Genomic DNA, 25,144 nt, shown 5'->3' with positions numbered 1-25,144 from the left:
CTGTCAGCAAGTTATTTCGTCATTCCAGCCACAATGATTTAATATTGTGGGGGTCGGGATTTTAAAAGTTGATCTAAGTAGCTGAACTGTCTGTTTCAGTTCCTCGGAGAGGTGAGCAGTCCCACATCTTGGGGAAGCATGAGAACATATTTTGGGGGGCGCATCTACTTCCTTTTGGTATTATTGCTGGGAGACCTGTCCTCTGGGCGAGAGCTGCGGAGTCACAGGTCACCGCAGCTCCCAGGTGACACAGGTCAGCTTTGCAGATATTGATTGCGTATCTGCCTATGACTAATGGAAGTGTGGGCGGGGCTCTTTCCCGAGAAAGGAATTGTGGACCTGTCACAGGTATGGCTTGGAGGTGGGCGAAGAGATGAGGCCGGCGCTTGATGAGGCAGGTTGAGTGGGAGTCAGCTGAACACCACCTCAAACTGCTGCGCAGATTCTGGTTTTCTTCACTCGAGTCTCTTCTCTTTCCCTGTTTTCACTTGTCACATACAAAAACGGCAGTGAAATGCCAACCTGACCCAAGTGAAAGGCTTGGAGATACGAAACTGTAAAAGAAGATAATGAATATACACATGTGGAGCTGACTGGAGGTCCTTGATAGCATACTTTACGTTCTTGTTTAACCTTTTAACTAGAGAAATGCACTCATTGAATAGAAACGTCTGCTAGAAAAAAAGAAAAGAGAGAAAGCAGGAAGGAAGGAGGGAGGGGAAGAAGGAAAGAGAAAGAAAGAAAGAAAGAAGAAAATAATAAAAGAAAATAAAATAATTTTGTCTCCAGTCCTTTGGACACATTTTTAGTTTTGTATCATTTCGGTGCATTAGTTCATTAAAGAAATCACAGAACCTAAAGATGGAAATTTGTTAGAGATACTTTGTCCAATTTGGACTCATGCAGAACTCTGCTGTGTAACTACTAAGGTAAGTTCATTTATTTACCCAACAATATTCTTTTAGCATGACCTGTACCAGGTATTCATCTAGGCAGAGGGCTGAACAAAGTAGACAAACATCTTTGCTTTCATGGAATTTGCTTATATTCTAGGACCTGTGCTTGGACATATCCCATGACCAAGAGCTGTTAGTTTAGATGGGAGTGAGTTGGTTTCTGAGATGTTTACTTATTCACAAATTCTCCTGGAGCAGAGTTTTAAGCACTTTATGAATATTAACTCATATGATGCTCTTAATAAGCCTATAAGGTAGATATCATCATCATCATCATCATCCCTCCTCTTCAGATGAGCAAATTAAGGCACAAAGAGTTTAAGGAATGCCCAAGACCACATAGCTGGTAAGCAACAGGGACGGGAATTAAACCCAGCAGTTGGGTTTTGAGCCTAGGTTCTTAACTACTGGCTCTGCTGCCAATATTTGGCTAGCTTAAATTTTTGTCATTGTTCCATTTTTTTCCCCCCTGATATTGGTATCCCTTACCCTAAAATGTTTAGCACATTTCTGTCTGACTCTGGGGATCTTCTACCGTGTACTCTAACCCACTGTATACAACCAAAGACGATGTCTGACTCTTGAATTTCATGGTTATATAGGATGAGACAGCACCTCCTTAAAAGGTATGTGTCCCACTGGTCCTACCACTCCCACTGCCCATATAAAAAGGTGGATCCAGCACATACTAGACAATCATAAGTGACAAATCTTGCTACTAATTCATAACTTTCTGGCTCACTGATGCCTGAAAGTCCACAGTTTAGCTTCCTTCTTCTAGTGCAAGCCTATTCTCTAGGAGAGGAAGCCAATCAGGCTTTATTGGAGAAGCTTTCAAAAATTTTCCCTAAAAGCAGGTTTTAAGAAATGGGCGAGGACCTCATAGGGCTGAGCAGAGAGACATTGTCATCATTGACAATGGCAAAGGGGAGAAGAAAGATGATGAGGACATTGGGAACATGGAAAACCTCACTCAAGTGGGGCCATTTGAAGGCTGCCTTCCACAGGAGCCCAAGCAATTATCCAGTCCCTTGCTATGAAGTGTAGAAATAAAACAACCCTGCTGTTCCATCGTGGAATGAGAAGTAAGAGGAGTTAGATAAAAGTTTGAATAGGGTCCTAATACTTTTAAAGGTTTTCTGAGTCAACTCAGAAGTTGGTTTAATCCTACACTTCAAAGGAATTTAAAGTATGTCATGTGCCTTCTCCTTTCAAATGAAATAATCTCAAAATAACTTTAATATCAAGCTCCAGTGATTTCTGGATTATCGCTCATGACTCCTCATTCTGTCATTAACGAGATTAGTCAATTTTCTTTACTAGTTTACTAGTTTACTGGTTTCAGAGTTCTCTGCCAACGAGCCTCAGCCAAGATGACTTCCTTTCTCTTAACCAGTCCTCCTACCAGCAGATTTGGTCTGTGGAAAGTATCATTCCCCTTGCTTCCCCTGTTTTGTTTCTGTCGTTCCAAGCAAGAGGCTCTGCCCTACATAGAATTACCTACCTCTTCTGTTCATGCAAAGCCTCCCTTAAACTTTGCCTTCTTTTGCATGACACTCCCTGGGTATTCTAAGCACAACTTGGAACTGCTCCCCTATCTGGTGCTCCCCCCTCAGTCCTGCCCATAGAGCCATTACTTAAACTAGTAAGTGAATATTTTCCTGCAGAATGGTGGTCATAGCTGTTTTAAAACCAATCCAGTTGTAATAGCCAATGTGGAAGTATCTGCTAAGCAAGAACAATAGCTACTCGACACAAGCATTCCAAAGACTATTTGCCTGAGCTTGTGAAAGAGGGTGTCCTTTAAAAATTTTTCACACTACATGGTTCTTAATTGTTTTTTCAACCAAATCTTGGGAGAGCCATACACACCTGCAAGAAAGGTTTTTGAAATGAATAAATTTTGGATTTCTTGACATCCCTCCATGAAACATTACTTTTTCTAAGATAAAGAAAAGTAGGTAAAAATAATGTGAGATATTTGCCACAATCTCACAAAAAATCTGGCTCAGAATTTGAGCCTTGGGTTCAAACACAGATACTGACTACCCAGGTGGGTTCCTATTTCATCCAAACGAGTTTGTTTTTCTTTCTCTTGGCTGGACACTTTTAAGTGCCTGCTGGTTATTAGTCAGGGAAGAAGTGTGTTTTAAGCTATTAACTTAAATAAAAAAAAAAGGAGGACATTTCTTTTGAATTTTCCCCGAATGCTTTGGATGGGTTTCTGTTGCATTATTGGTTGAGAATATTCTTACCATGATAATCCACTTTTAGTAGCCTCATTTACATTAGCTATCACTCTGGAGAGCCATAGTAACAGGCCGCTGAATTACCCTGGAGAAATTACTCTTGAAAGTAATCATTGTGAATGAATTTTCATCACTTGCTCTCATCGTTTCATGCTGTTTTGTCTCTTTCTTTTTTTTTGCCCCTGATAAAAGTTAAGCATACAGAGGCCTTTTGTTATTATCTCATTTTCTTTAGAAAACTTAGTTTTAATCATAGCAGCCAGTTTCTATAGACCACCAAATGGTATCTCACACACACACACAAACGCACACACAGAGTTATTGAAATGCATTTCATTTTCTTGTGGCGAATGTTGTTTTGTTTTATTTTAGTCTACAATATCTCATGTAAATTTGGTTTTCATTTAACCTAATTGGTTCAAGGTTTATGTTTTAAGTATAGGGGCTTGGATTTTTAAGCCTGAGAACGGTGTTGAATTTGTTTCAAGTTACCAACACCCAAAAAAAAAAAAAAAAAAATAATAAAAAAAATTGAAATTTTAAACTCTTGGGAAAAAAACACCCTAGAATAAATAAAGAAGTAATAATTATAAAAAAAATATTTAGCAAGTACTTACTCAAGGCCAGGCCTTATTTTAAAAGATGCTTTTTAAATGGCTTGTTGCCATTTATTAGCTTTACATTCTTTTATTTTCTCCCATGACTTTGGGGCTCTAATTTTTGTTAATTTCCCTATTTTCCAGATGCGGAAACAGAATTTCAAAGGATAGGTAACTTGTCCAAACTCACACAGCTATCAAACAGTGGTTCCAGAATTATAACCCAGGAGGTCAGATTTCTTAATCTTTCTATTTTATTGCATTGTATTACATGGTAACTCTTAAAGAATACTAAAGTGAATGGAAAAAATGATCAAAGTTCTATTTAGCTACTATTTTACGTGAGATTATAAAGTAACAGAGAATGACTGACCTAGTTGTTGAACTGTTGAAAAGGTTTCTCCCAAGATAAAATTTTCCATCTATTCAAAATGAAATTAGGTTTTCTCATGGTGCCTAAAAGTTGGAAGGTTGGGATTTTTTTGTTTGTTTTTGCTTTTCTTTGAAAATATCTAAAGAATGGGCCAACAATGAGATAACCATTGGGGAAAATAGACACCAACAGCTGTTTTCTTTACAAAAAACACTTGTGTTCAGGGTCATATTCAGCAGCCTGAAGGCAGAGTTTTGTAGGTTAAGAAACTGGTAGAAATTTCCACCAGCCTCAATCTTTAAAATTTAAACTTAAAGTAATAAAAAGTGATTACAAATCTTATCCTTTTTAATTATTAAATTTGGTTATCAATACTGTTTCCAGATGTCCATTCTACAATTAACCCTTTCAACAGAAGTTGTTGGCCCCTGCTCTGTGCCATGCTCTACTGAGACCCCAAGAATATGGTGGTAAACGACCAGAAAACCGCTCTCAGAGATTCTATGCCACTGAGGGAAAAGGACAAGTGAAAAAATTAAAAAATAAATATGCAATATAACATTAGGAAGTAGTAAATTCAACATAGAAAAAAGTAAAGCTGTATAAAGGGACAGAGATCCGGTAATCAGTGAAGTCAGTGACATTCGAGGGTCTTCTCCGGGGAGGTCACAGAATCAATATAAAAGAGTTGTGGGACACTTAGTATGAGGCAAAGGAGAACCTTTTCTGTACATTTTTAAGGTTTGAATGTGGGCATCTCATTTTTAATCGTTAGCCTCCCCCATGTTGTTCTTTTTAAAACTCCATTCAGAGTGCAAGTTAATGGTTGCTTTGTGAAAGGTTGGCTCTTTTTTTTTTTTTTAATGTATAGTTATTTTATTGTCCACATCTGGAAAAAGAAACACAATATAGCCAAATATTTGTGAATTCTTTTTCATTTTACAAATACTGTTAAAAGTCCAAGGTACTTTGATGCAACATTTGATATTTTTACTTTTCCAAGTGTTTGCTCGTGATCCACTCTCTGAGAGGAGACGGGATGTTTCACAGTTTTCAGGAAGAGGATGCGTTGACAAATGTCTTGTTGTTCGATACAAACAAAATTAGTCTAACTCAGAATTAATGATAAAAATATTCTCTAGCCCATATGTATAAACACTCCCCTTAAACACTTGTCATTTGTAAAATTGGGTGAAGGGTCCCAAATTTTATCTTCCACCCAGGCCCGGTTTCTGTAGCCCTCATGACATTGGCGTGGATGGGCATGTGACCCAGGGCAGCCCAGTGAAACATAATGCCGGGCTTTGGGCTGCACTGTGGGTAGAGGAAATACCAAGATAGTATCATGAGCCTGGGGCCGCCAGCAGCCATTTTGCCGCCTCCCTGGGGGAGAACCTGTCTGAAAAGGAATCCAGTAGAACGGGAAGCATGTTAAAGAGGTAGGGAAGGAGGAGACAAGTCCTGCAACGTTGCCTGGTTCTTGGATCCAACCCTAGTTTTACTCAGGGACCTCTCAGTTCTCTGAACTCATCATTCCTTGCAATTTGATCTGGGTTTATGTCACTTGCAGCTGAAAGACTCCCAGTTAGACAGTAAGGGAAAACCCCAGGGTAGTAGTCAAGAAATCAGTCAAAGCAGAATGGAACAGAAAGACCGAGGTGACCAATGGCTTGGCAATCACACAGCTGTGTATCTTCAGATGATCATACCAGGAACAAAATCACCCACCTGATTCTGAGCCTAGCGTAGGGGCTGCTTGCCCTCTGGATTCTTATTTTCTGCCTAAGGCAGAAAATTGATGGCTCTGAGATTACAGATGTCCTTCTAGAACCCAAGGGTAGCTGGAGAGAAAATCTACAGAGGTACCTTTATTCTAGTCTTGGCCAGAGCAAAATAAGAAAAATTAGGATTCTTAGGAGATTCTTGCCATCCCTGTCAGCTATCAGATCCATAAAAAGATTTTAGGACAAGATAGAGTTTCTGCTACTTAATACATGTAATCATCAATAAGGCATTTTATGCTTTCTGAGCTTATTTTTCTCCTTGATGAAATGGAGGAAAGTTCTACTACTTAATCCTCACAGCAATTGTAGTGTTTTCCAGATGGGGACACTTCTGAGAATAAAGGGGGTGGGGTGGGTGGTCATAATCCCCATGGGTGATTAGGGCTGTTCCAGGCAGATCAGGACCTATGGACACCCCTTCCTCAGTCAGTGCTCCTGGTTCTTTCCTCACAGGATTTTTCACACCTACCTTCTGCCTTCAATCATCTTTAGAAAACGAGAGCATTCTAGATGGCTTCTCTTTTTTTTTTGCTGTGTATCTATACAACTGGTTGCGTCCTGGTGCTCCCGTGAGCCAGGCATTGCTCTTTATTCACTTTGTCTTACTGTGAGGCAAAAATGATTTGGGGATGAGGAGCAGACTCAGGCCCCTCCCTGACTGCCCTGCCCATGAAACTGAGCAGAAGCCAGGGCCTTTGCTCTTTGCACAGTGCTCTGCTGTCTTTTGGTCTTTCAAATGTCTACGTGGGCACAGCCAGCCTCATTTTTCCCTGCATCATGTAAAGTCTGTGGGCTGATAATTTCCAAAGATAATATATTTTTCATAGTACATTTAAAAATTATTTTTCTAGGGGCACCTGGGCGGCTCAGTTGGGTAAGCATCTGCCTTCGGCTTAGGTCATGATCTCAGTCTTGGGATGGAGCCCTGCATCGGGCTCCCTGCTCAGCGAGGAATCTGCTTCTCCCTCTCCCACTCCCCCTGCTCATGCTCTCTCTCTCCCGAGTTCTCTCTCTCTGTCTCAAATACATAAATAAAATCTTTTTAAAAAAAAGTTTAAAAAAATAAAAATTATTTTTCTATATATTTTAATAATATAAATGAATGCAATGTATATGTTTTTTAAATCCGAGGTCGACCTCCAGGTCTTTCCACTGCGGCTTCTGAAGGATGTGCTAATAACCACTGAAGGGACTTCCGCTGCGACAGTCAATGTCCTGGGTTTTGCTCAGATCTCTGCTTAGAGTGGGGTCCTCTTCCGACTCTCCTGTGGCCCAGGCTCAGACACCCGTCACAGAGCCTCCGAGAAGGGCGAAAATGGAAAGCGAGGTCCCAGCTCCATCGTAAGCATTCCGCAGAAGCGGCAGCGTGCGGTGTGTATCACCCCGAGGCTGGAGCAGGCCCAGCTCCCTCCCCCTCTCCTCCACGAATTCACTTTCAGTAATAATCCTGGCACAGCCACAATAATGATCCTTGTCCTGATTTGTGCTTTAGTTTTAAAGCAAACACCAAATTTAAAAAGAAGAAAAATCAATACTTTTAATGATACTATTGAAGCTTGGAAAAATAGTTCATATATTAAAATTTTGTGTTTAAAAAACGAAAATATTACAACTTGCAGTTCATACTCTGTTTCACTGTTCGATATTTTTGACACAAAAAATTCCAAGCCTTCTCACAGAATGACAGAATTGAAGCAACTCTAGTTCAGTTTCTTTGTCTTTATAATTACCGTATTGTTCTCGAATGATTTTGAATCTGTGATTTGAAAGCAGGAATGCATGGTGCCACAGTATTATCACACAGACTAGGGTCATGAACTTGCCCCAAGCATGTTCCTGAGTCCATGTGAGTTAGAGACTAACTGTATACCTGAAATTTTTCCAAAATAATTTTCAATGTCTATTAAAGGTTAAGTGATGAAAATGTGCTAATTTGAAGCTTATCCATATATTATACAACTCAGTAGGAACCACAAAAATTATTTAAAAGGTAGACCAAAGAAACATATTTTTTTCAGGGAGGAGTAAATTTACCACCAGTATTGCTTAGAATCATGATGCAAAGCAATAATGATAACAGACTGGATTATTATTGGTTTCAGATTCTCTATAGACAATGTGGTCCCCTATTGCCCAGACCAGAGCTTCCCATGGCTCTGAACTTGGAGCCCCACTGCCTGGAAGAAATGAGGGTTCAGTGTTCAAAAGTATTTAAATAATTTAAAATTACCCCAATTTTATTCATCAAATGTTATCTGTAATAAAGAAATGGATATTGGAAATTTCTTTCACGACTTCTGAGGGATCTTGAGAGTGCTTTGTGATAAAATACTCTTGTTGAACTCTTGATACCCACGGGCCAATGGCCTGGGTTTGTCCCAAATGATGCCCCATCCCCCACAAGTAAGACATTACCCCCCTTCACATGCCCATCCCACAACTCCACATAAGCAAATGCTGAGTTTTGAACTAGAGTTGATAGGAATATATAACATAGACTGATTAATTCTTGATGTAATTGATAGTGAAGGCTGGTAGGTGGTCTGTCTGCTTAATTTTATAGCTATCCAAAGGTTTTCATCAGCACTCAGAAGTTCAGTTTGATCATCCCAGCTCAGCCTGCACTTGAACTTCAGCCACAAGAGCTGAGGAAATGGGTTCTTTGGGTCTTGTTCCTCAAAACTAGGAAGTGAGAATGACAGTGACTTTTTTTCTCTTATGGGGGAATTCTCTCCTCGGTAGTCTTGCTAAAAAGTTGCCTCCCAAACTGTGAGATTTCCGGGGAAAAAACAAAGGGCCACCTCTGTGTACAGGACAGCAGGCAACGGAAACGTGCTGAGAAGAAAGAGTGATGCGCTCAGGTAGCGCCCCCAGTGGGATGGCAGCGTGGGAGGAAATGGAAGATGTGTCCAGGGGAGAGAGAGTGGGAGAGAGATGTGAACTCTGGGCAAGCGCCAATACTCCTGACAACAACAATACTCATTTGGAAACTAGAACCGGTGTATAAAGTATACAAATAAAGCCAATGAAGCCCGAAGAATGGAAACCATCCCAACAAGAGAAAGTGGAACCACACAGATGTTTCATGTAAAAACTTAGCACATGATGACGGGTGAAGACAGCTGAACAAGTGAGAGGTGGAGTGAGAGAGGTGGAGAAACAGCTCAGACCTGGACCTTTCGGGCTCTTGAACTTAAGTCCACACCCTATGTCAGAAGGAAATCGTGACCAAAGGGAACTATCTTTGCTGGAAGCACAGAAGTAGGAATGTACCTAATTTTACATTTAACTGCATATGTTTGGGATCTTACTATTTCTGTAACCAAAACCATAATGTATTAGGTTCAAGCACTTGAAATTGCCAACATGCATTCATTTTTTAACCTGTGAAAACAGCCATTTCACATAATTCGAATTAATAGATGCAAAGATATTCTAAAGCACACTTTTGGGGTTTGTTTTCAAGTCCATATTGGAGATGAAGGGAAACTTTGGCCATTACTAAGATTACCGCATTCTCCTGGAGTTTGTGATCTATGAATTTGGTGCCATCTGGGGAAGCGACAGTCCCCAAAGTGTTCAGCCTGCCCCTGCCCCTGGCGTGAGAAGAAGCTGGGGAGAACGAGAAGTTCCAGAATTACATCGGCCGAGGGAGGTGGTCATAGCTTCTGTACATGTTTATTTCTTTTCACTGCTTTGCTTTTTATTTCAAACTCATTTGACTTTGGGTTCCAGATTTCTTTTCCTCATTGCAAACTAGATTTTGAAATTATTTGGCCCATCTGTTTGCTTCTCTTAAATGAAATGTAAATTGGCTTTTGTTTTACATTTCAGGTGCTTCAGCTTTGACTCTTCTCTTCATCTCCTAAGGCAGTTCAGCTATGGCAGGGAATTTTTTGCTGCCAAGAACAGAGAAGTCTTGCTGTTTGGAATCTTTTTCTTTAAATGAATGTGCATTTTTATGTAAAAAAAAAAACAAAACAGTTTTTAATAGGCTTGATTTGCTTGCCTCTGATCTTATGTTTTCTTTCTTTTTTCTCATTCTTTCTTGTTCTGTGACCCCTTTATTTATGCTATTATCTATTATGCTATTATCATATTTCTTTTATAGCCCCTCCCTACAAGGAGCCCAAGACAAGCCACTATCTGTTCCTTTCTCAAAGTTAAAAGAAAAAAAAAAAAGAAAGAAAGAGAGAGAGAGAGACACACCCATGGGATCATGCTGATTCCTGTGGGCCCCTTGCATAAATGACCATAGTGCATTAGGTAATGACCCTTCATTGGCCAATCAATAATTATTGAGTGCCTCGTGTGTGCAGAATACTGTCCATACTATAGTGTGGGTAATGATGAGAACATATTTCATGAGAGACATTGAAATATTCATGGACGTAGATTTCCTTGGCAATTATGCTCTTGAGATCCATTTATAACAGACACATACTTGGAATGGAAGAAAGCTGGAGACTCTCACAAAGGTTTGATGCAATGCCTTTTTTTTGAATCTAACCATTGTGAAGTTAGGCATTTATCTCTTATCCATCCACTGCGTACATCTGGTGGTGCCATGCTATGGAAGGCATGTAGGCAAGAGGTAGACAGTTTTTCCCAGCTGGCGAAAGTCCTACTTTACTGAATATGCTCCCCATCTCCCTCTACCTCTGTCATACTACCAAAATGTTTTCTTCCTGAGGATTACCTTAAAGGTCACGTTTTCCCATGTAGTTTTTATTACCCAAGAGAGGGTGCTTCTTATCTAGCCAAACATTAGGAAGAGCAGCTGATTCCTATCTTCACATGGCAGGAAACAAGGCCGCGAGCAATTGTGACTCTGGACTGTTTTACTTTGACATAATAGAAGTGGTTTGGGAAGGAGCTAAAAAAGAAAGGTCACCTTGCACAGATCTAGGGAAGGAAAACAACGTTGGGTCCCTCAACAAACAGGGGTACTGTAAAGAAGGAACAGATGCCAAAGAAGGGAACTGAAGAAACATCAACGAAGCATTCACTTTTGTTGCAATTTAGCTTTTGCCCAACCTGAGTAGGGAAGTTTTCGTGAGCAGGGGAGTAACTTGTTGGAAAGCTTGGGAAAGCTTCTATCAGCCATCCAGATGGGGAGGCTCATGGCAGGAGACCAATGCATGCGTGTGTGCCTGAGACATTTCCAGTTTTGACACTGAATGTCCCACATCCCCGGAATCGCCTCAGCCCCGGGCACACAAGGATGGTTGCTCCTCCTGTCTCACACCCCCAATACTGAGAACACCACCATCTGATTCACAAATAATTTTGCTAGGAAATCTGCATGAAAGTCAATCATCACAGTATAGGATAGGTCAAAGAGCGTGGTGCAAATGCAAGTCATTTATCTCTTCCTGCGTTTTCCGGAGTTTCTGGACCATCTTAGTAGCTTATATTGTTTTTTGGGTTTTGGTAGCATTAGACATTCCTTCCTGTAGAACGTTACCTCACCCTTCTGTACTCGCCGTAATTGTTTTGCTTTTTGATTTTAGAAACCAGTTCATTCTAGGAACATCACCTCCTAAAGTTATTGTTTGGTGCCATGTGAGAAGATTCTCTGAGGGCTCTGATAGGGGCTGTGAAGCTGTGACAGGGGTGTCATTCGCACTAGAATTCAACAGGGAATTTCCACCTATTTCCACGTGGAGATAAGTGTGAAGTGTGGTGGTGACTTCAGGAACGTCAGGTCCTTGGTCCTAAGAAATAAGCAGTTACTGATTTTCTCTTGGGAGGCCTCGAATATTCTAAGATGTGCAGCACTTATGGACAGGTCTTTGTTTAATTTATAGTTTATGAAAGTTATTAAGCCAAGTTTCTAATCCTATATGTTGGTGAGAATCTGTGGCAATACCATAAAATTATTTATAGACTCCAAAACTGGAGAATGTTTTTTTTTTTAAAATTAAAATGAAGTTAAATGATACACTAAAAAAAGACAGCTAGGTGAAATAAAATACATTCTATTACTTAAAGATATTTGTAATAAAGTTTCATACCATTCTAATTCTTTGCTACAAAATAGTCAAGTTTTAATATCCTTAGCAAGTAAGATGAGAACATTCATAAATTAGGATCTTGCTCATAAAGTCAGCTTTCCACTAACTTGATGAATAGTGGAGAGAAAATGCATTGTTTTCTTTTGTTTTAAGCTGAATCACAGTTAAAACAAAAGTTGACAAAAAGTGGTATGAAACTCAGTTAAAAATGCGTCCAGTGTTTGGAGACACAATTACTATTGAATGGAGGTCATCCAAAAGTGGAAAATTAATATAAGGGTTTAATTTAGGGACATTAAACATGGGCCATAAACAGCCAGAAGCTTTTGATTTGTCAAAATAGTCTACTGTTGCTGGTGTTTCTCAGCTGAGCCAAGTACTCAAATATTTGAATAGTAAGAATCTTAATAACTGAAGTTTGTTGGTTTCTGTGTGAAGCATGTAAGGCTTACTGGTTTCTTTCCATGTGAAATTGCATTTAAATCACCCAACGATCCTACAAGGTAGGCGCAGCTGTAGTCCCCTCATATTTACATCCTAAAGGCTAGGTGGTACATACTGCGTGGCCCACACCTTCTGAAGTGGTGTCTCTGAAGTTGGGCCCAGGAATCCTCATTTTTAACAAGTTCCCAGACAATTTTCATGCCATCAAAAGGGAATACACATCTAATAATTAACAGTCTGTTATTACCATTAATGGTATTATTACTTTCTTAGTGACCTTCCAGAATTAGGCAGAACCCTAATTTCTCACGTTTCTGAACATGAGAAGAAATTTATCTTAATAGAACTCATATAAAATTTGAATATATCTGGGAAGCAAGTTAAATCTCCCTGTACTAATACAAGTACCTTGACAATTTTTGTGACTACTAAGGAAACAAAGTGTTTTGTCTATAGTCTTCGCATATTTTACACAGTTGGAATGGCCTTAGCAGGACCTGGAGTTGGGGAGAGAGAAGGTGTATGAGAGATAGACACCATTTTGATTCATGGAAATGCCCAGAAATGCCATTCCTGGTAAAGTTCATGAAGAAGTAGACACCAGATTGCATGAGTATCTTTGTAAGAATATCATCCAGGAGGTTTAGTTAAAGACCAGAGACACATGGCACTAGAGAGATCTTAAGAGTAGACACAGTGGAGAAGCTGGTTACCATAAGGTTAGAGCATTTTGGCAGAAAAAAGTATTCCTTCATGTGGCTTGGAGAAGTAGAGCAAGTATTTTTTTTTTTTTTTAAAGATTTTTATTTATTTATTTAACACAGAGAGAGAGAGCACAAGTAGGCAGAGCGGCACAGAGGCAGAGGGAGAAGCAGGCTTCCTGCTGAGCAGGGAGCCCGATGCGGGGCTCGATCCCAGGACCCTGGAATCATGACCTGAGCCGAAGGCAGACGCTTAACCGCCTGAGCCACCCAGGCGCCCCAGAGCAAGTATTTTTGAAACCAGGATTTTCACAAATATTTCATAGTGTGGAATAGATTGCTCTTAAAAAAAAAAAAACTGAAGTAAATGCTTACTGGCTTTTTTTTTTTTCTTTCTGTAAACATATTTGCTGTCATATAAACCTGAATTTCCACACTTGAGTTTCTGAGCATACCAGTGAGGACAGAGGGCATTGTGTTTAACACGGCCTCTTAAGGATTGCCGTTACCTTCCCTAGAGCAAAGCCCACTGATGACCTGCTTCTCTTCTTCCTCCGGGCAATGTTTTTCCTCATGTCTTTCTCTCTTTTCCTCTCCCTCTTTCTCCTTCTCTTTCTGGTTCATTTCTCTGAATCTCACCCTTTCTCCAGTCACACGTCAGTTCCCCATCTCATGTTCCCAACCCACACTAACCCACAGAAATTTCTCCTTTTCCTGACTTCTCATATTACCCAGTGTCTGTGCCAAAGGCTTTGGCTCATGGAGATTCTAACACAGAGTGTTGTTTGATTTTATTTTATGTCTAAGTCCCATTCCCTCGACTAGATCCTAAATGTTGGAGACACAGAAAGAGAACATAGATTACTTTTTTAATTTCCAAGTGAGTGTTCAACTGAGTGTTCCAACAGTATTTTGAGTCACATTGAATTTTTTCCTCCACTTTCCCAGTCAAATCTATCTCTTTTGTTATTCTTGGCCAGTCATGCTGATTTTCACCTATAACTCCTCTGATAAGATAAGGGAGAAAAAAGAACTATCAATCACAATCAAGTTATTCATTTGTGGGAGGCAAAGTGTTAAAGAATATTATTAACTCTATCAAAGAATACAAAAATAACTAACTGAATTTACTCTGAAAATGTACTCATATAGTTCATATAAGAAAAGTGAAGATGATTGTGTTTCAACTAATGTTGACAAGTTAGGTGGTAATATCCATCTGCCAGCACATAGATCCCAAATACTAGCTCGAGAAGCTACCTCATAGTCAATATAAATTCCAACTCTAGGATGTAGCCATTTGAAACGTGGCTAGTCAATTTATAAAGATGCTTTACCTAGTTAATTTGCCCATTGGTTCTGTTTGACATGAAGACTTTTTGCAGAATGTCAGACATTGCATACTGACATTAGCCATGTTGGTGAACATGATCTGTAGGATTTATCCATTTATAGTCAAATAATTATTTTTAATAAAAGAGTATTTTGCCAAAGAAGAGTAAGTCCCACAGACAGTGGTGAAGGTCAACGGACAAGTGATCAGCAGGCTTCAGGCGATCTTACGGAGTGAGTTCAAGATCCTAGTAGACAACAGGCATTCAATAAACATTTGAAACATATGAAAGGGTTTTTTTTCATGCATTCATTCCCCAGTGCCTTGAAAAGAGCATAAGCTGTGCAGTAAGAGAACTTTAGTTCAAATCCCATTTCTCTATTTTCTGGCTGTGAGACCTTAGACAAGACACTTAATGCATTTGAATATTAATTTCCTCATTTGCAAAATACACGGAACAATATTTCAATGGGTTTTTGAAAGTAATGAGAAGAATCTATAAGTGCTTGGCAAAAGAGAATTGCAGGTGCTTTTTGAAAGATGTCATTCATACTTCAGTTGCCCCATATTACACAGGAAGAGACTGGCACGGACATTATAGAACAAAGATAATTAAAATTTACAATATGAGGCTCCAAGATCAAGAGATGTAACTTAAAGGTTAAGAATTAGTCTAGGAATTAATCTGAAAAATTGTGCTTTTTATGTGTTTCTGTCATCAAGGCATCTAACAGTGGCACCTTCCCCTATGAAAAATGGCCACAAATAATAGCCCTAGAACACAGGCCCACAATGAGGCAGGCTGGGGGCCACCAATAGCCCACATGTGCCACATGTGGGAATGCTTAGTAGAAAACACAGGACCCACACTGGGCAGCAGGGGTACAGAATCTTCCCCGAGACAGCCTCAGCATGGCACATGCAGCTCTGAAGTCATGACTCTCCTGGAGCGGTGGGCTGGCCGGAGAAGAGGCTAGAATTCCCACCAGATGACATCTAGCCATGGTTCATCCTTTTCTCCAAACTTCCTGTGTGCCAGACAATGTGCTTTATCTCATTTAATCCCCCCAAGAACCCCATGAGGTAGGTGTTGCTAGTATCTTCAAATTACAGATGAATAAACTGAAGCACAGAGAGGTTATGTTGTTGGTCCCAAGGCACAAGTCTAGGAAACGATCCGTAAGAGGTGAGCCTGGGCAGTCTGAATCCACAGGCTGCTTTCTTAGATGCTCTTGAAAGCAAAACACAGTAGATACATTTGCATGGGCACCAGCGGAGGTGCCTCATGGATCTGGGATGAAGAGATGGATGTACGAAGGGAAGGACACTTTGGTCAGATAGCCAGCCCTGGGTAATTTTGTCAGTCTGGTATACTGCCTAAAAGGCATGGAATCTGCTCCCAGACAGATGCTGGACAAGAACATCTGGTGATAAGAACCGCTGTACGTGCAGTGTGTCCCAGCGACAGGGTGGGTTGTCTATTTCCAGGGCCTGGGGGCTGCTCTCCTGGACTTGACCCAGATAAGTGCCAGACATGGGACCACAGGTGCAAGATCAACTGGTCTGCTTCTTGGGTGGAATTTTCCTGCTTAAAAAAAGAAAAAAAATGCAGGAAAAGAACAGCTTCCTATGACCTCATTCTGCTTAAAATTCCTGGATATGTCTCTACTTCCCTTCTGGTTCCAGAATTTTTATTTACTTTTAGACTAAATTCAGCTTCTTTAAAAGGAAACAAGTGTCAACTTCATAAAGAAGTGGTGTTGATTCTTTTTCCAGAGTATTTTGAACTACAGAGCCAGAGCATCTTATTTAATTGATCTCTGGCTCAGTTTTTTTTCCTGGATGGTCAACTTCTCTTGAGAAGGTGGTTCATAGACTTTCTGCATTAGAATGACTGGGCATGTTTATTAAATTCAGTCATTCATTTATCAAAGCTGTTTACTGGGTAGGTACTCTGTGACAAGCATTGTATTAGATATTGATTAGCAGTCCCTTGTCACCCCTTCTGAATTAGTGTCTCTGGAAGTGGACCCAGAAATCCTTACTTTTAACAAGTTCCCAGATTAACTTTATATTCTCAAAACTTTGAAAACCACTGACTTATATTATGAACTCTTCATATACAGAGCATAGGGTTTCATGAAAGTTTATTTCTAATCCCTAATTAATTGCTTGGCATGGTGGTGTTGATACGTGGTTGGCTATGATTCAATGAAGAAATGCATTTCCAAACTCACTGCTTGTAGTGACTTAGATGATCAAACTTATAGTATATTCTTTTTTTTTTTTAATGATTTTATTTATTTATTTGAGACAGAGAGAGAGCATGAGTGGTGGGGGGGGGGTGCAGAGGGAGAGGGAGAAGCAGACTCCTCGCTGAGCAGGGAGCCTGATGCTGGACTTGATCCCAGGACCTGGAGATCAGGACCTGAGCCGAAGGCAGCTGAGTAACCGACTGAGCTGCCCAGGCACCCCACCTATAGTTTATTCTTGTTCATACTTTTTACTTTTTAACTTGTTGGTCTTGAGCCTAGCTGGTCAGACACCTGTAAGTCAAGCATCTGTTTATTTTCAAGTTCTGGCTTTTGTTTTGTTTTGTTTGTCCAGGAATATGTTGAACATTGGGTTATGTGTTTCTTTTTGTTTTTTTTTTAAGATTTATTTATTTATTTATTTATCAGAGAGAGAGAGCACGCACACAAGCAGGGAGAGAGGCAGAGAGAGAAGCAGACTCCCTGCTGAGCAGGGAGCCCAACTTGGGACTCGATCCCAGGACCCTGAGATAATGACCTGAGCCAAAGGTAGACCCTTAAAGGATTGAGCCACTCAGGCGCCCCGGGGTATGTGTTTCTTTACTGGGATAGTCTCAAAATGCACTTTGCTTTTTTTATTTAAAAATCAGAGAATGTCAAGTTTGAGTAGACCTTAAAGATAATAAGTATTTCAACCATTCATCAAATCCTTAGATTCTCCTCACAGTATACTCTTTGTATTAGAACGAAGTAACTGCTTTAACAAACATCCTCAAAATTTCATTGTTTCATCACAGTGAGATTCATTTCTCACTCATGTCTTAGTCAAATTCAGATTAGCGGGAGGGGGCTATGTCATTCAGGGGCCCAGGCTCCTTCTGTCTTGTGGCTCTGTTCTTTTGATAACTAAAGTTTTCCCCTTTCAGCCAGCAGATGGGGCAAGAGTGTGAGTGAGGATCACACATTGGAGAGTGGGGTGGGGGTTCAAGTACAGCCTAGATGTGGCATGTACCACTTTCACCCACTTTCACTCACTTTCATCAGCCAGAGTTCAGCCACTGGCCTACACCTAGCTGCAAAGGAGACCAGCATACATTGAAGTATATGACCATATGCTCTCTGCCTTAACCTCCAAGTGGTTATATGGCCTCCCTACGATTCTTCCAGTGATGGGGGGCTCACTATCTTTTTAGTAAGATAACGTATCATCTTTAAACATCCTGGACAGTTTAGAGAGTTCTTCTTTCATTGAATTGAAATATATCTTGCTGCATTGACAAGATAGCACGGTAATTAAGAATTTGGGCTTTGGAGTCAGACTGCTTGAGTTTGTATCCCAACTATGAACCTTGAGTCTGTTTCCTCATAAATCAATCCATGTATCACCTGGCTTGTGCCTGACACGTAATCACTTCTCAGTCATTGTTACTATGCAGTTACTGGTCTGTGTTCTACCCCTGTTCTCACAGAGATACATCCTTATTCATGGACATTTGAAGGTATCTCTGCCCCTATTCTGGGTCTTTTCCAGAATTTTCAGTTATTTCTCACATGATCTCATTTAACATTACCTCTCTACCCTGTTCACTCTCCTCAGATTGTGGTTCAGTGTGTCCATAGCCCTTTGAAGAGTGTGGCACTCTTACAGAATATAAGATTCTAGTATGTTCTGACCAAGGCAGAGAGCAGCAAAACTATAACTTCCTCATTTTGAGTTGCTGTATACATGTACTTATGCAGCCAAAGATCACATTAGCTTTTTCAGCTACCACTTTACCCGGTTGATACATACTGACCCTATTTTCTACTAAAATTTTAATTTTTTATATAAAAAATGTTTTTATATAAATGTAATTGCTAAGCCATGTCTCTTTCACTGGGGTAGGATTTTTTGGTTTCAAAAGAAGACTCTTATATCTACAGATTTTTAATATGTTCTTTTTGATCCTGTATTTTCAATCTAAAAGAAAGGGTTACTATACCTTTAGGGCTCTTCTGCTACTTAAGAGTGGTTAATATAGTTTACTTCACACACAAGGAGAGTGATTAAGACTCATCCATTAGTGTAAATTTCTTTTGGCCCAGAATACACAAGAAAAATCTACTAATACTACTGATATTTACTAAGCTGCTATTTAGGATTTTTTTTTTTTCTATTTTTGAAAAGTTAGAAAAAAAAAAAAAAGACAAAACACCAGCACATCCTCCCTTGGCATAGAGACTCACACCACTCACTGTCTCAACCCAAATTTCTTTGGCCTTTTCTTCTTTGTAGCAGAAGTTTCTGTGTGTGTGTTGCCACATCATGTGGGTTTGGGGGAGGACAAGAAAGAAGACAAAAGATGTGGTGGAATAAGCAGGTGGACACCGCAGACACCACTTGAGGCAGAAGTTGGACCCAGTAGTGGCTAAACTGGATGACCCTGAAGGCTCCTTGCAAACCTGTGATTCGAAGACTCTGTGTCATAAGTAAGTGGATTCCAGCTCCAGAAGTCTCAGCGTACCAACCTGGGAAATGGGAACATTCTAAATTTTTAAATACTTGTTCTAAGTGCTCTCTCTTCAAATCAAAAATGACATTCTTCCTACTTAATAGTTCATCTGTGGTCACTACTCCTCTTTACTATGAGATCCTGGCTCCGGAGCCTAATCCACCAACGTCTCTGATCTTCTCTACTCAAGTCAATCTTTGATGATGATTTGATGCACTGGTTTTTTTTCTGTAACAATAACAGCAACCATAACAGCAATACTAATAACTAATACTGATGGAGAACATATTCTAGGTAAGGAACATATTAAGTGGTACTATCAACCGCATGGTATGGAAGAAGAAACAGAGACAGAGAAAATTTAATTTGCCCAGGGTCATGTAGTGGCAGAACTAGTTAAATATACACTGTGACTGTAGAAGGCAAAGTCCCTTTCACCGGGGAGCAAAGGCTTTGCCATTTGCCACCCTGAGAGGCTATGGGCTTAGCTGTTAAGCTCCCAGAGTCAAGTCTCAGGCCACATGTGTCACCCATACCCTTTTGTGGACACTTACCACTAATTTACCTGACTCTGACATATCGTGCTTCAGCTTAGTGTTTATTAACCTAGTGTTTGGTAATAAGCTGAAATGGTATTTGGGTGTCATTTCAAAATGATGGGCAGGAAGTGCTGGGCCCCACCGGAATTAGTGGCACTTAGGGAACACAAGGAGACATCCTGGAGCATTTTAACATGATGACTCTAAAAAAAATTCCTTACAGAGCCAAGGCCACTCATCCTTTTAGCTGAACTGGGCTGAGGGCGGGGAAACCCCAAGAAACACAACAGTCCAATCACCTCCTTCCGTAGCCCACATGCACAGCTGACTTCTGAGAACTGACTTGAACTCATCGAGGTTTCACGATGAGCTGCTGGACGACATCCGGCACCAGCCCAACCACTAATCTCAGATCTCATAGCAACCCAGATCCCCTGGAACCCAAAATAGTCCTGCCTCGAGCTCTTTTCACTTCTTATCACTTGAGCAAGAGCCTGTGTGAGGAGGGCGTCTGTCAGCCGCCAGCTGCCGGTTTGTAGAGAAGCGAGTGGATGGGTGGCCGATCGCGTTCAATCGGGCACCATCTATCTCAGCAGCCTGAACGCTCCCATGTTTCCAGCCACTTCCACCTCTGCCGATCTCCTCTTATCCAAGAGTCCACTGGACTTTCTCAAATTCACTTGCACATGTGATGTTTTCCCAGGGCTTAAAATGGAATGAAATCCCCTTTAATCCCAACCCTTCTCCACTTTATTTTGTTCCTTAACATTTTCCTTTTGTAGAAACACATTGGAGGCTAATCCCCAAGACCTTGAGAGAGATACCCACAAGAATGGCTTTTTGACTTTCTAGAGGATCTTTAGCCTGCCTGAAAAGCTTGGATATCCGATCACAGCTCCTGGTGTCTTCATCCTTTGGCCTCAGTTAGAGATGCAGCTGCCATAAAGTGGATTACTCCTGAATAAGGGCACAGTGTCCCCTGTGATAGCAACCCTTCCATCACGACAGCTGTGGGACCCAGAGCCTGAGAACACTTCGCTTGAGAGTAGATACAATGTAAGTTTGAGTGAATGCTTATTTAAAGAAAACTCTCTGGGCTTGCCCAAGAACAATTTACATCTCCAGAAGAAATCAACGAAGAAACACTAATGGAGTATATTGGGATTTCTTCTTTTTTATGATGAAAAACCAGTACCGATTTTTATATTACATATGACTAGGTCACCTAAATGAGTGGTTCCTACATTATCTGTAATATAAGAAAACCACATGAAAAGTCCTCATTCTTTCCTTAACCTCTGCTAAGCCCATTTTAAATGGTCACATGCAGCCTTCCTGCACTGTGTTGTTGAAAGGGGTTGAAAGGGAGTCATATTTATTCTCTACAATTCCCATATGCTCTTGCCTCAAGATAAGAACAACCAAGGATACGTTCCTCTTTGTTTTGTAGGAGCCAAGGTTCAGAGTTGAATTTAAATTATACCAAAAGAGATCTTCAAATTCTGAACAAAGTCCATTATATGAGAGTTTGCTCAGAAAGAGAGTTTGCTCAGGTAGAACTACTATATTGCAGAGGAACCAAGGGCCTGATACAATTCAATTCATTTTGTGAGCAATCATTAATTGTTTACTACGGACAAGCCATTGTTTCATTTAAGAGTGACTTATCCTGCTTTTAAAGCAATTTTGAAGGTGGAGGAGAGAGGAAGAGAAGGAGAAGAAGAAGGAGAGGAGGAGGAGGAGGAAGGTTGGAAAGAAGGAGGAGGAGGGGGAGGGGAAGGGAGAGGAGGAGGAGAGCAGGAAGGAACAGGAGGAAGGAAAAGGAGAAGGCAACGATGATGATGATGATGTCACCACCCGCTAAGGAATCAAAAGGTGGACCTGTTTGCCCTCCCCTCCCCACTGCCTTCCAGCCACCCAATCTCAGGTGTTGTCCCACTTTGATACTCACCAAGTCAGAAGAACACAAAACAGTAAGAGCCTTTTAACTGCCTGCCCCAGCAATATTCCCAAGAGTCATCCCTCCCTGAAGTATTAGAAGTGAACCCACATTTCCTGGGCTCTGGCACTTTACTGTCTTAGATGCATAGTTTCATTTAATTCTCAAACAAACTTATGATGTAGGCAGTATTATTCTCCTTTGTATTGATTAAGATTAAGAAGTTGAGAAACTTGCCCAAGGTCACATGGCTAACAAGCGAGGAGCTTGTATTCAAATCCGCGTATCTGGATTGCCACACCTAGCCTTGTCCCATCATCTCTTGTGAACTTTATTTCTGTTCTGCCAGGAGATTGATCCAGATTGATCTTCCAAACTGCTCAGGCTATTGGTACACCTTGCCCCAGTTGGAGTTCCCCGTACCTATGTGGTGAGACAGGTCCCAAGCATGCACATTTTGCTTTCGAAGGTCACTTTTCCCAAAGCAACATGGCTATGCACTTACGTTTCTCACCACCTAACGTAAGGCCAATCAGCCCTGAGGTGTAAAAGCTAACCTCACAGCTCACCGGATATACGGTCGCTGCACAGATCAAAGAACTCTTCACTGCAAAAAGCAGATAATGTATTCCCCCCCCCACCCAGCTATCTGAAAGCAGAGCGTTCCTATGAAACCTTTCGTAAGGAAAAATGATGTAAAGCAAAGAAACGATTATAAATAATCCATTAATTAATTAATTTTTACCATTAATCCATATGGAAAAAATTTTGAGCATTCCCAGACCCAAAAAGTAACCTCTCTTAGGCTTTTCTGGAAAATACCTTAGAACACATCTTGCTAATGGATGCACAAAATAAATCGGGATAACGCACAGATGCTCACAGACACAGCTCAGAGCTGAGCGGGGTTCCGGGGCAAAGAGCTTGGCTGGGCCGCTTTCGCTGCTTGTGATGCGCGCTGCCTCTGTAAGGCTCACTGCAAAACAAATTCTGAATCCTATTTTTGCTTTTCACCTTTTTTTGTAAAAGCAAAAATCCTATTCAAATTTCTTTCAGTTAGAGAAAGCAGGCAGTAACGGAGGTCTTTTGTACAAGCGAAGCGGCGTAATGCAAACTTTCAAAAAGCAGGGGCTACCTGGGGAAAAATATGGGAAACTGATAAAGACAGCTTTCATCTGATTTGACGATATTGGTTTAAAATATCCCTGCTTTTTGTTTCTGATCAGATCAGAAAATGCTCTCATGCATGTTGGTATTTTGAATGGTGAGTTTGAGGTGCCTTTTTTATGAAGTAGGAGACTCTCTTCCTGGGTATTCGTGAATCCTTCAACTGAGATGAAAGAAAATCTCCCCAAATTATTGAATGTGACGTGGTATTTTTTAAGAGGAGGGTGTCAGGGAGAGGATATACCATCACGATCCATATTAAGGAGAGGGAAAAGGGGTTGGAGACAGAGGAAGGAAATTTACTGAATGCTGACCGTGCCAGCCACGCAGTGTGACACCGGCTAACTTTATTTTCTTCAACCGTCTTGACAATCCTGCAAGGTAGAAACATTCTACACACAGCACCTCCCCCCACCACCCCCACCACCAAAACTCAAGAAGCAATGCTTTGTCTCGGCTCCAACAGCTGCTGAGTGGTGCAGCCAAGATTCGAACAGCCCACGTCTCCCTGGGCTGTTCTCACTACAGTGCACAATCTCCCAAAAAGCAGCGCTCTATTTTGGTCCTGGGGAGTTAAAGAGTGAGAAAACATAGCCCCGTACTCAGGAGGCTTACAATTTAGTTAGGAGACAAACAGATTTAGAAAGTCAGGAGCATCATATGCTTGCAACAAGCACGTTCCAACGAAGCTGCAGGAGTTCAAGGAGCCATTGATGACGGGGATTTGAGTGAGCCTTAGAAGGAAGCTGATGACTTAGAAACATGGAGAAGAGGCCAGCAGCTGTCCAGGAAAAGGGATCCTCCTGAGCTAAGAACACAGATGCTGTATTCAGGGAATGAGGCGGGTGGCAGTGGTAGAGGCCGCTATTTCTAGAAGTGCACATGGAAGGAACTGAGAAGTGTCCCTTTGGAAGGCACACGAGGCCCTTGCTCCTCAGAGTGGGGTCTAGACACCAGTGCCGTCATCACCATCTGGGAGTGTGTTAAAAATGCAGAATCTTGGGTCCTGCACCAGACCCTTGAAATCAGAATCTGCATTTTAACAAGATTCGCCGTGTGATTCGGAGGCATGTTCGAGTCCGACAAGACCTGCCTTAGAGACGTAGATCCAGTCCTCCCATTTTCCTTCTTTTAGATCCCCAAAGAAGACTGAAGAAGACTATAACTGTTTTCTGCTCTCTGTCCCCTCCTTTCTCTTTCTGTAGAGGCCCAGGTGGCTGTTGGTGACCTCAGGGACTTGAGGGACGCTTCCTTTTTACTGCTTTGCCTATAACCCAACATCCTCTTTCTGTAACTTCTGTGCATCACTCTCTTCTTCCTTTGCACTGGCATGCACTGATCTGTGAATGTCACACTCGAGAATGTGGAGCAAATGCATTTTGTACACACATATCTACAAAATGGAACAACTCAATTGCCTTCCCAGGAGGCAGCCCCAAACAACCAGCCCATTTGTAAAAGCAACTGACCTGTGCATAATAGGATGTTCTGTGTTAGCATCGCCCATTTTGAGCAGTGGGGCTTGAAAGGGCTGTGCTACCCTCAGTGAGACCGTTTGGAAACAGAGCACTTCAAGAAGAGAGAGGCGGCTTCAAAGTCCAGGGCCTGCCTTGTGGTTTGCCCAACATGTTTAATTCTGACTCTTCAGTCCCGTTGATTTTATTGATCCTCAGGCTTGGCACCACAGCTTCCCTGTGGGAAGATGCTAGGTTTGGGGGGAGGATCTGGGGGGAAAAGAAACATCGTACACATAAACTGGGGACACATTTGGTTTCCAGCCCGACACGTAAAGGGCTTGGAAGTCGTCAATCCCTTCTTATACAACAAAAACAAAATTGAACAAACTGAATGTCAGCAACTCTTCTTAGATCCTTCAGAGAACTGAGGTCACAGGGCAAACTACTGTCCTCCAAACTGGACAAACAGACAGATGGATACAGAGACTTTCAGCTTACTAGGAGCAGAAGCCTTTGAAGAGTCCTGTACCAGAGTCAGAGAACCCAGACTGTAATTGACAAATTGCTAGAGGCTCTGTGTGGAAAAGATTAAACATGCAAAACTCCTAGGAGGCCCCGTCTGAGGGGGGTTCCCCACATTTTTGTGAGTTTTATGTCCAGGAGCCCCATCAATTTCCCAGGATGGAGGTGGAAAGATCCTTCCCTGAATCTTGCAGGGGGAGTGGAAAAGTAGACATTTTGAGGTGCTCCCAGAGCCCTTCATTCTCTTTAACAAGACCTGCCCTCAAAGGGAAACTATTTTTACCAGAGCCTGCCCCACTGGGGTTTTACCAAGGGCCTAG

The sequence above is a fragment of the Halichoerus grypus genome, chromosome 6 (assembly GCF_964656455.1).
Source record: "Halichoerus grypus chromosome 6, mHalGry1.hap1.1, whole genome shotgun sequence".
NCBI classification, from domain to species: Eukaryota; Metazoa; Chordata; class Mammalia; order Carnivora; family Phocidae; genus Halichoerus; species Halichoerus grypus.
This window is presented reverse-complemented; position numbering follows the sequence as displayed.